Source organism: Pseudonaja textilis, chromosome 1 (assembly GCF_049901715.1).
Source record: "Pseudonaja textilis isolate UNSWEBS1 chromosome 1, rPseTex1.2, whole genome shotgun sequence".
NCBI classification, from domain to species: Eukaryota; Metazoa; Chordata; class Lepidosauria; order Squamata; family Elapidae; genus Pseudonaja; species Pseudonaja textilis.
Window position 1 is genome coordinate 62,614,855 of NC_141990.1, and position 10,899 is coordinate 62,625,753.

Genomic DNA, 10,899 nt, shown 5'->3' on the forward strand with positions numbered 1-10,899 from the left:
GAAGGGTCAGCTGTCATTTTCATTGAAGGATCTTGTCTAGGGCTACTGGATCTTGGCTGCAAAGACCTTGATAATGACTAGATCCAGCATCCAAGGGCAAAGCTGTGACGTTCTGTATCTCTTTACACTTATTTAGAGACTGTTTGAAGTTTTACAGTTCAAAACTGACAGCCCTGATCTTGGCTTGCTGTTTGATCAATCAGTTGATCAAGCTGGTTTTCAAACATGGTAAATGATTAGATTTAATTCTACCCAGAACCCAGTCACATATAGGGTTAAACCAGGGGTGTCAAACTCGATTTCATTGAGGGCTGCATCAGGTTTGTGTTTGACCCTGGGGAGGCTGGGGAGGGGGGCATGGCCAGGGTGGGCATGGCCAGGCTCAACATCACTTGTGTTGGTGGCTCCTGAGGTGGCCCAAGTACTATGCCAGCAAAAATGGACTCCCGAGCTCCTTTTTCTGTTGCAAGGGCCTCCTGAAACCGTCTGACAGTGAAAATGGAGCTTAGCTGAGTTTTCACTGTCAGAGGCATTGTGGGCCAGTCCTTTGCGGTTTCCAGGGCAGCCCCATAGGCCATATTTTAAGCATCCAGTGGGCTGGATCCAGCTCACGGGCCTTGAGTTTGACTAATTATCCTGATCAGCCTTGTTGTGAGAACTACAAATAGTCAGGGCTGGGATTCTACCAGTTCGGATCAGTTCTATAGATTCTGTACAGTTCGGAGAACCGGCAAATCATTCCCCTGGCAGGCCCCACCCCTTTCCGCCCATCCCTCCCCTCCCCACCCAGTCAATCCTTATCACACATGCGTGACATCACGCACATGCCTGACATTGCTGACTGTGTTTTTCCCTGCCCAGTCACTCCTTAAGATATTTTTTTTTCCTCCCGATGATCAGCTGTTCCTATGATCAGCTGTGTTGGGATCCCCCCGCTGTCTTACTGCTTCACCCAAGAGGCTTCCCTGAGGCCCAGGAAGGCAAAAAATGGAATGGGGGCAGCCTCCCCTGCCGCCGTCCCCCGTGCTCTATTTTTTGCCTTCCTGGGCCCCAGAGAAGCTTCCTGGGGGCAAAAAGGCCCCCCCCAGAAGGCTTCCCCAAGGGCCAAGAGGCCCCAAAATTGGGGGGTTGCTGCCAAAAAAGCCACGCCCATCCAATCACATAGCCAAGCCCACCTAGCCACACCCACAGAACTGGTTGTTAAAAAATTTGAATCCCACCCCTGCATGTAGTCCTTGACCTACAACAATTAATTAAGTGACTGTTTGAAGTTACAATGGCACTAACCATTTTTCACACTTATGACCATTGTAGCAGCCCCATGGTCATGTGATTTACATTTGGATGCTTGACCCAACTGACTCGCATTTATGACAGTTACAGTATCTCAGAGTCATGTGATTCCACTTTGCGACACCTATACATTTCATCAGATAAAATCAATATATTGTGGACATGGTCTGACTAAATGATACATAGAGATCAAGAGGTACATCTGATGAAAACCTTGCTAGACCACAAATATTTAGGCTTGATAAATCTGTCAATTTCTTGTGAGGACTGCACATTTCTCTGTTAGTGGCTAGAAGCATTCATACGTTTTAAAAAAGAGCAAGTGAGTTTGACCCCAGTCCATTTAAAAGCTAGACTCCTGGCTCTGCTGGTTTCAAATGATGTTACTGGAGAGGCCTTAATTTATTTCCATGTACAGTATAATCTATACATTTTGCAAACATATTTCAAATCTCCTTTTGAGTGAAATATAGTGGTTGGCATTTCCATCTCAAAAAGCCTGTAAATGTTTCCAGATTGCATTCCAGCTTGTCTGGTAAAGTTTGCCAGACGGAACACATGGCATATTTTTGTGTGGTGTTAATGTGTTGAGCTTCTGTGTTGAAGAACACTTTATGAGCATTGACTACTTTCAGGGGAATCTGAAGACTGTGAAATCGACGGGGCCAAAGAAAACCAGAGAGGGCCAATCCAATCACTGCAGACCATAGTTCCATTATGACAGATGAAGAATTTGGTGTAATTCTTACTCTTTCAGATTAACAAAGTTCATACCATCTATGAAATGATTGTTCCGGTTTAATAGTTATGCAGAGAAAAGATTATGTTTCTTTATCCTGTGTCAGATGATTGACCCATATGGAACAGTGTTCTGGATTACTGTTTAGGATGTTTTAAACTGGGGTAAAGGATTATACTTATAGTCAAAGAAGATGATGCAGCAACCTTGCTGAACCAGATAAATTCTAAATCTAGCCAGCATTTGGACTTGGGAACTCTGTGGAAACCTCCCTTGATTTTCATAATGAAATAAGATCAAATAAACAATTAGAATAACATAAGGCAAACAAATAAACAAGTCTAGGATTTGGTAGAGGCCTGGGATATGCTTCATCTTAGCAATATATCAATCTGCTGCTTTTCATACCACCTAAATGCATGATAGTTCTTACATATTATGACATTTGGAAACACATCTACAATGGACTTCTCCATGGCAGAAAGGAAACTGAGGCTAAAGATCAGTAGTTCATCTAAAACATGTATTGCATTTATTTATTTTATAGATTTGATTTGATTTGTCAATCGCTTACAAGATTTTTTGTTGGAAGAATTATCCTTCTGGGATCAGTTCCAAGTGGGGAAAAAGATGCTGGAAACTGGGAGGCTGTTTGGAAAGATGGTTTAATAGTGGACAGGACCACATGGCTTGGAGCTCCAAAGTGAAAAGGACGATCACATGCTCCAAGATGTTGGATGAAGGAAAAGAAGGTAGGGAAAAGGGCTGAGATGCTGAGAGACCCTTTGTTATATACTCATCTGTTGGGCACCACTTTAGTGTTTCCTGTTCCTGTGTAAGAAATGTATCCCATTGGCTGTCAGACTCCCAGGGGCAGGGGCCTTAGCTAACTTTTATGGCTTTGTCTGGACCACATGGCTTCACCTGAGTGCTGGGTGATACAATCTTCCCAGGCCAGGTGGTGAGATAGGCAGAGACCTTTATTATGTAGAATACTCTGGCCTAGGCCTTAATGGCCTGCCCATTAACAAAGGTGGGGATGAGTTTCTGCTTCTGAAATGAGTTTCTCTTCTATTCTGCCACCCCTACGTGAATGCAGGAGATGCTGAACGACTGGTACCGAATAGGTGCTCTGCTGCAATGTGTGATTGAGGGTGGCCTTGTAGTCACTGCAGATTCTCAAGGACCCATCAGGCTTTATGGGGGTGACAATTGGTGTCTCCCATCGGGCGTGGGCAATGGGCTCTAACACACCTTGTGCAAATAATTTGTCCAGTTGCTCATCAATTTTAGGTTTGAGAGCAAAGGGAACTCGGTGTAGCTTTAGGCGAATGGGCGCAATGTCGGGGCGGAGATTAAACAAAATAGGGGACCCCTTGTACTTGCCTAAGCTTTCGCTGAACACTTCTCAGAACCATGGACGAGGGCTGCCTCCCAGTCATCGTCTTCAGTATGATGGATGCCAGCCATTCCGATTCCTAATGGCGCGAACCACTGAAGGCCCAATAGACTTGGCCGGTCTCTGTCTACAATGGTGAGTGGTAGAATTGCATTATGTCCTTTGAAAGAGACCTGGAAATGGTGGGTACCTGCGACTGGAATCCGGTTGCCTTGATAATCTTTCAGTATGAGTCTCTGACTGTTGAGGTCTTGGCGTCGGATGTTGGGAATCAGTTGCTTGAGCGTTTTCCAGGATACCAAGGATAGTGAGGACCCAGAGTCGACTTCCATGATGCAAGGTTTATTTTCCATGGTGACCTTTACACGGATTTTTTTAGCATCAAGCGATGAAGCGTGGCCGATGGTGATGGTTTGATGAGCCTCCTCTCGTCTGGGTGTGCCATTAAACCTTCGGGGTCTGCTGTACTGGTTCCACTGGTTACTAGGGTGGTCCCTCTGTGTGCTGGAGTTGCCATCATTCCTTTTCAGGCTGCTCCCTCTCTGTCTGGGGCTGGAATTTCTTTTGTTTCTGCATACTTTCGCAATATGCCCTTGTTTTTCGCAAAAGCGACACATGGCGTCTAAGAATCTGCATTCGGATCGAGGATGGTTTCCCCCGCATCCGGCGCATTGGTAGTTGGGTTTACAACCCTGCTGGTCCCGTTGTTCATGTTCTGACTGGAGTCTGTGGACTTCTTCCTCCTCGCTGTCTGAGGATGACTCGACATCTTCATGATGGGTGGTCGATGTATACTTGTCTGAAGGTTTCCCAGCATCGTTGGTGGGTTGGCAGTTGGTTCCGCTGGTTCGGTGCATTACGAGTGGCTTCAGCTGCGGTGGCATCTGCTATGGAATCTGCAAGCGAGATGTCTCCCTTGGCCATGATCTTGCTCTGGACAGTTGGATCTCTAAGGCCAAGGACGATTCAGTCTCTCATGGCTTTTTCGAAATTGGCGAAGCCACATAAACCGCCCAGGTTCCTCAGGTCTGCCACAAAATCCCCAACGCTCTCACTTTCACGCTGGTCCCTCTGACAGAACTTGTATCTGCAAATGAGAGTTGGAACTGCTGGGGCGTAATGGTTGCACAGGATGGGAGCAAGGGTGTCCCAATCCATCGTTTTAACTTCAGCTGGTTTCGCTAATGCTTTAGCCATCTTAAAAATGGCTGGTCCACAATGGGTTAGAAAAACGGCTCATTTCTTACTGGGCGTGGCATCTTTTAGGTTGTTGGACTCTAGGAACATTTGAAATCTGTCCATATATGAGTCCCAGTCCTCGCTAGCTGGATCGAATGGGGCAGGTGGTATAGCGCTGCTGGCCATGTTGCTGTTGTTGTGCTCTGTCAGCCACATGCTCCTTCAGCTAGCTCAATTCCCGTAGACTTCATTGCCTCCGCATCCCATCCTTATCGCCAGAGTTAGATCTGGGAGGATGGTTCAGAAACGGAGGCAAGACTCAGATAACAACAACAGCTCTTTATTAGTGACTTCAGATCTGAGTGAAGAATCCCAGCTGCAGCAGCCCCTTATATAGGGCTGGCTGCGGCTAGGCAGCCAATGAAAGCGATTTGAGTTTGCCGCTCTTGGCAGGGCCAATCGTGGCAGCCCGTTTACTAGCCACTCGGATCAGTCTGCGGTGACCAATCATGATCTGCTATTCGCGGGCCAATCAGAGTTGCAGGCTTTCGAGCCTGCTAGTCCGGAACAATTTCCTAGGATATTTCATTTTTCTAGGAGAGGGGTGGGTACTAACTTCCTACAATCTCCCCTTTTCCCCCAAAAAAACATTTCTGTGTAAGACAAGAGTTATAACAAAAGCTCTGTGTTTTTTGAGGAAAGGGGGAAATGGCTATTATGCCTGGAAAAGTACCCACACCTTTAGCAGGAAAAACATCAGAAAAGTGGACAATAGAAGACAAAAGGGTGGTAATAGCCAATGAGCCTACAAACTCTTGAAAATTTAATTAATGTCCTTGGGATAGAAGGACATTAATTGATAATCTTCCAATGAAATAATTTAAAAAGTATTTGTCAATCATAATAACTGGATATGTGTTGACAAAATTAAGAGGCTTTGGGTTTGTTGAAGTTGTGGATTTTGATTTTTTTTAAAAAAAAATTGAGCTAAATTTATATTTGAATTGTAGAAAAGGCCCACAAGCAGCTAAAATCACCATTTCAAAAATGAGAAATTTTCTGAAGCACCTATTGGCTGACCAATGGCAGAACACTTCACTGTGATGATTAGTGGAGAAAAAATCCATTTGTATTAAAAGCATAAGGTGATTTAGATAAACATCTATTTGTTTCCTGATTTAGTCTTGCAAAGGAATGTCTGGATTAGAGTGAATGTGTGGGGTGCACACATGTACACCCCCCAAATATTTCTGCTAATGTTTTTTTTCTTCTTTATTGCATTTATACCCAGGAATCCCTTTTCTAGTTTTCCATAAATCATAACTAAAATGGAAAAACAAATGAATTTGTTTGAACTACGATTTTTTTCCCAGAAAAAATAAGGGCAAGGGGAAGCAGACCGAGAAAGAAAATAATTTACCATACAAATGTTGAGACAACAAAACTCATCCTGAATGTCAGCAAACCTCTACTTCCTTGTAAATAGTCTTTATAAACAGGAACTGTTTCCAAAGAGCCTTCTGATCTGAAGGTTTTATATTTATAGTTGCATTTATAGAATTTCTGCTGCCAACTGCATGCTCCAGTAGACGACAGGGGGAAAATATGGCCATGATGTTTAAATCAACATCTTGGCTAGTTTATTTTCTGGGAAATGTTTTTTACCTAGCCACAGGCAAAACAGTTATTGAATGGCTCAAATGTGGTGGCTTTCCCTGTTGCCAATATCTTTCCACTTTCTGATTAAAGGGCTGAGGATCTAGAGATGTGTTGAGTATCTTTCATCGCAAGCAATTGTCCTCTTTATCACCCAAGGCCACATGAAGATTCAGATATGTTTTGCATGCTTGGTGTTTCATGCTGAACCTCACAGCACAGCCCAGCATCTGGTTACAAACTCAGCCAGCATTTTCATCCTTTAATGGTTTAGGGTTTTCTTGGCATTGCAGATGAGTCTATGTTTAGGGTCTGTTATTTAGCTACTCAAAAGAAAAGCTGGTTTAGAGGTTTGGCTCAGCTTATGTCAATATCAAAATCTGATCAATCCAATTCCATCCCCAAATCTCTCTGAAATGCTGCCCACTACTTCAGGTTTCCCCAAAATTGCCTTTTCCCTATGGAAGGAAGCTCCATTAATGGGAAGGAGACCGAGCTTAAGGCTTTTCTGGGAGGACAACTAATGCATACCACAACTGCATTGTATTTATGGTCCCACAGTTCTCCATTTCCCTGATTCTTCCAGTCCACATGAAGGGGATGAAAATAACCTCACTGAGGGTGAAATTCTATGCAGCTGTTTGCTCTCCCTTGGGGGAGATCTGCACGGGCTTGTATCCCATTCCTGTGGTGATTGTTTCACAAAATGAAGCATGTGCCCCAACTCGTTCTACTGGTCCAGTTTCCCCTCAAAAACCCATTGTTCTCTTATTGTCTTTTGGGCAATAAGGCTTTCCTATGGTAGGAAACAATGTCTTTTGAAGTATGGCATTAGGGGTTCATTGGTGAGATGGTACTGGGAAAAAGCATTGTGTTTCTGCAAGTGGGGAAATTAAAGTAGGAGTTTCCAATTGGTCTTGTGAAAGAGAGGAGTAGGGGGAAATGTGAAATTGATGGAAAAAATGGGCAAGATACTCAAGGCAAAAGATAAGGGTGAAACAATCCCCTCTCATTTCTGGATTAATTGATAAACAAATTAGTAAGCAGAAAAAGAGGTCCCCACCTTACAAAAATTTATCAAATGTACAAGAATGGTGCTTTGAAGATTTAATTTTTCAGATTGAAAATTGCACCTAAAAATTCATTGTTTTTGGAGAACCTCCTACTTCGCTCACAGCTGTGTGTTTTGTATGATGTTCAACTGATATTTCAATGTATTGTTTGCTATGTGCCTACCAGGCAGCACTTGTGTTTTCGAATATCATGGTGCCTCATAGAATAGAATAGAATAGAATAGAATAGAATAGAAGTTAGAAGGGACCTTGAAGGTCTTCTAGTCCATTCATTGCTTCTTGTCCTGCCCTCAGGTGCTTTGGAGAATACCTGGACTCCCTCTTCTTCGTGGCAACCCCTGAGATATTGGAGCACGGCTATCATGTTACCCCTAGTTCTTCTTTTCATTAAACTAGACATACCAAATTCCAGCAACTGTTCTTTGTGGGTTGCCACAAAGAAGAGGGAGTCAAACTATTCTCCAAAGCCCCTGAGGTCAGGACAAGCAGCAATGGGTGGAAATTAATCAAGGAGAGAAGCAACTTAGAACTAAGGAGAAATTTCCTGACAGTTAGGACAATTAATCAGTGGAACAACTTGACTCCAGAAGTTGTGAATGCTCCGGCACTGGAAGTTTTTAAGAAGAGATTGGATAACCATTTGTCTGAAGTGATGTAGGATTTCCTGCCTATGCAGGGGGTTGGACTAGAAGACCTCCAAGGTCCCTTCCAACTCAGCTAGTCTAGTCTAGTCCTATTCTATTCTATTCTATTCTATTCTATTCTATTCTGTTTTCCGAAATGAAATATAGTACTCAAAAATAGTTTCCCTGCTCCTTAAGTATTATAATGTATTATGCAATTTAGATGTCTGTGCAAATATCACCAGAGTGGGATGACTCTCAGGAAATCAATCTTGCTATAGAAAGGTAGGATTACCTATCCAGTAAAATAATCCTAGTGACAAAAGAGGCCTAGATAACTTTCCATTGTACCCTTCAGCTACTATGTGATATGATGCATATATAAATAGCGCTCCTTATAGGTTATCTCTTACCCTTTCAAGATGATTCCCTGGACACAGATCCTTATAAGGTGTATGAGGGTAGCTGAAGAATGATGCCTGTTCATTGACTATTCAAACAAAATTAAATAACCTACTTTTCTTTTACTCTTAATTTGTGGAAATGTACCCATGTTAAGAAACCAACCACCTCCGTATTGAGAAATAGTTCTCCTTTCAGCATCAAAATATCTGCTTTTATGTACACCAGTAAATTATCCCATGCTTTTCAAAGGTTGCTAGCTTTATGTTAAGGGAAATGCCAGTCTTCTGTCTTAGAACAGGAAAATGAGTAAAAGGAATGGGAGAGAGAAAGAGAGAGCGAGAGTTTAAACAAAGTACAAAGTTGGGAAGACCCACAAAAAATGTTTTACATTCCATACTCCCCACAAAGGGCAGGTCAAGGGAAAGGGAATGAGGGGCTGAGCATGCCATAGATGTTTTCAAAGCGCTGCACAGCACATTTGATCTGATCACATAACAGCCACATGAAATCAGAACACATTGGTTTGGAAAATGGCAAACATCTTGGGTAACTGCACACTGGCAAGATTGGATCAAAGTGGAGAAGCTGAAATAACATATTTCTGAGAGTTGCTTGCACCCTGAACACCAGATGTTTCCAAAAAGAAGAACTTTTGTTGAAGGTGAAATTGAGTCCAAACAATATAAATTGGCTAACTATGTTGCATGCATCGACTGTTTCAGGAGCTGCATTTAAAAGGCTATTGTTACAGGCTGAAATAAAGAAACATACATTCTGATTTAGGATAGCATTCAGCCCAGAATGAACCTGGTAGTTGCAGGTTACCTTGATCTGGGCCAGGGATGTCAAACACACTGTCTGGTGGCATCACATTGGGCTTTTCTCCTTTGCAAACTGGGGTGGGCGGGCCACGTAACACACACCCTGCCCACGGGCTGGGAGTTTGACAGCCCTGGTCTGGGTCTTTGGCATTGTGCTAACATAAATACAGGAGGAGACTGTACAGAAAAGATGTTGATATGCTCATTAAACAGAGATACCCATCTTTTGAACCAGTGCTTTGGAGGGTGGGTCAAAAAATCAGGGATATGGCTCTTCCCTAAACCAAATCTTCTGAAAGGACGGTTCTAAAAAGTAATGATGGAAGTCACCACCACATGCTTGAAGGTCTATCCCTGATTTTCATATGTTGCATTTTAAAATGCAACAGGGCTTTAATTGTGCAATCAAGGCTGTTATATTTGATTTTTAATCCCACTCCCCACCCTTCCAAGTGTCCCTGATTAAATTTAAATAAATACTTACACATCTACAGGTGGGCCTTGACTTACAACCATTCATATAGTGACCATTCAAAGTTACAATGGCAAAAGTGAAAAAAGTGACTTATAGGATTGTTTTTCACACCTACAACCATTGCATAGTCATATGACCAAAATCTGGGAACTCAACAATGGACATGTATTTATCACCGTTGCAATGTCCAAGGGCCATGTGATCACCATATATAACCATCCTGCTCGGCTTCCAGTAAGTAGAACAATGAAGGAAGCCAGATTTGCTTAATGATCAGATGATTCACTTAGCAACTGCAGTGATTAGCTTAACAACTGCGGCAAAAATGTCATAAAATGGAACAAACCTCACTTAACAAACACCTTGCTTAACGATGGAAATTTTCAACTGAACCGTGGCCATATGTTGAGGATTATCTGTACTTACTTCTCTGCATCAAATAAATGGTTGGAAATCTTACTGGTGTTTCATTCACAGAAATTTGATGGCATCCTGCTGGGGAGGTTGGGGCTACGAAAGAATATTTGGGGTGGGGTGTGCTATGTCAGCTTGGGTTGTTTTCATCATAGACCTCTTTATGATTAATAATCTGAGCAGAGGTTGCTTCTTCTCTGAGACACTTTGAGACACTATTGGAGTCCATAGTTCAATTGGAGTCAATATCATCTCACGGTACTTTCTAGAGAAATGTTTTACTTGTACTTCGGTGGGTCTTATGTTGACTCCTATTCATTCTAAGTGAGAAAAAATTTACACTGTGTGCGGGAGACTCATTGTCTTTTATAATGCTGCCATAGGGAACAATGGGAACAAAAGCCACTAGAATTAGAATTAAAATTAGGAAGAGGCTGGGGAGAAAGAGGAAGATAGTATTGAGGCAATGATGCTTTCACACCTTCCTACTTTCCCTGAAGATATGCAAGATAGCTCCTTCAAATGCATTTTCCACTCATGGAAAGAAGTTTTGACCTTTCTTTATTGGAGGACAGAGATGAAGGAAAAACCACTTATAACCCATAAAGCCCCGTTTCATAAGCAATATGTAATTTTTGGAATCAATGCCTCCTTCCATTCTGTCAGATTAATGGAGAATGACCACTGTTTCTGTAGTGTCAGAAGGACTGAGACAGAAACTGACCTATCAGTAGTCTCCATTCTGATTTATTCATTAGCTTATATCTCTTCTTTCCTCTGAGTGGACAGCATATGATTCAAATTTCCCTCCCAGAACAGTGA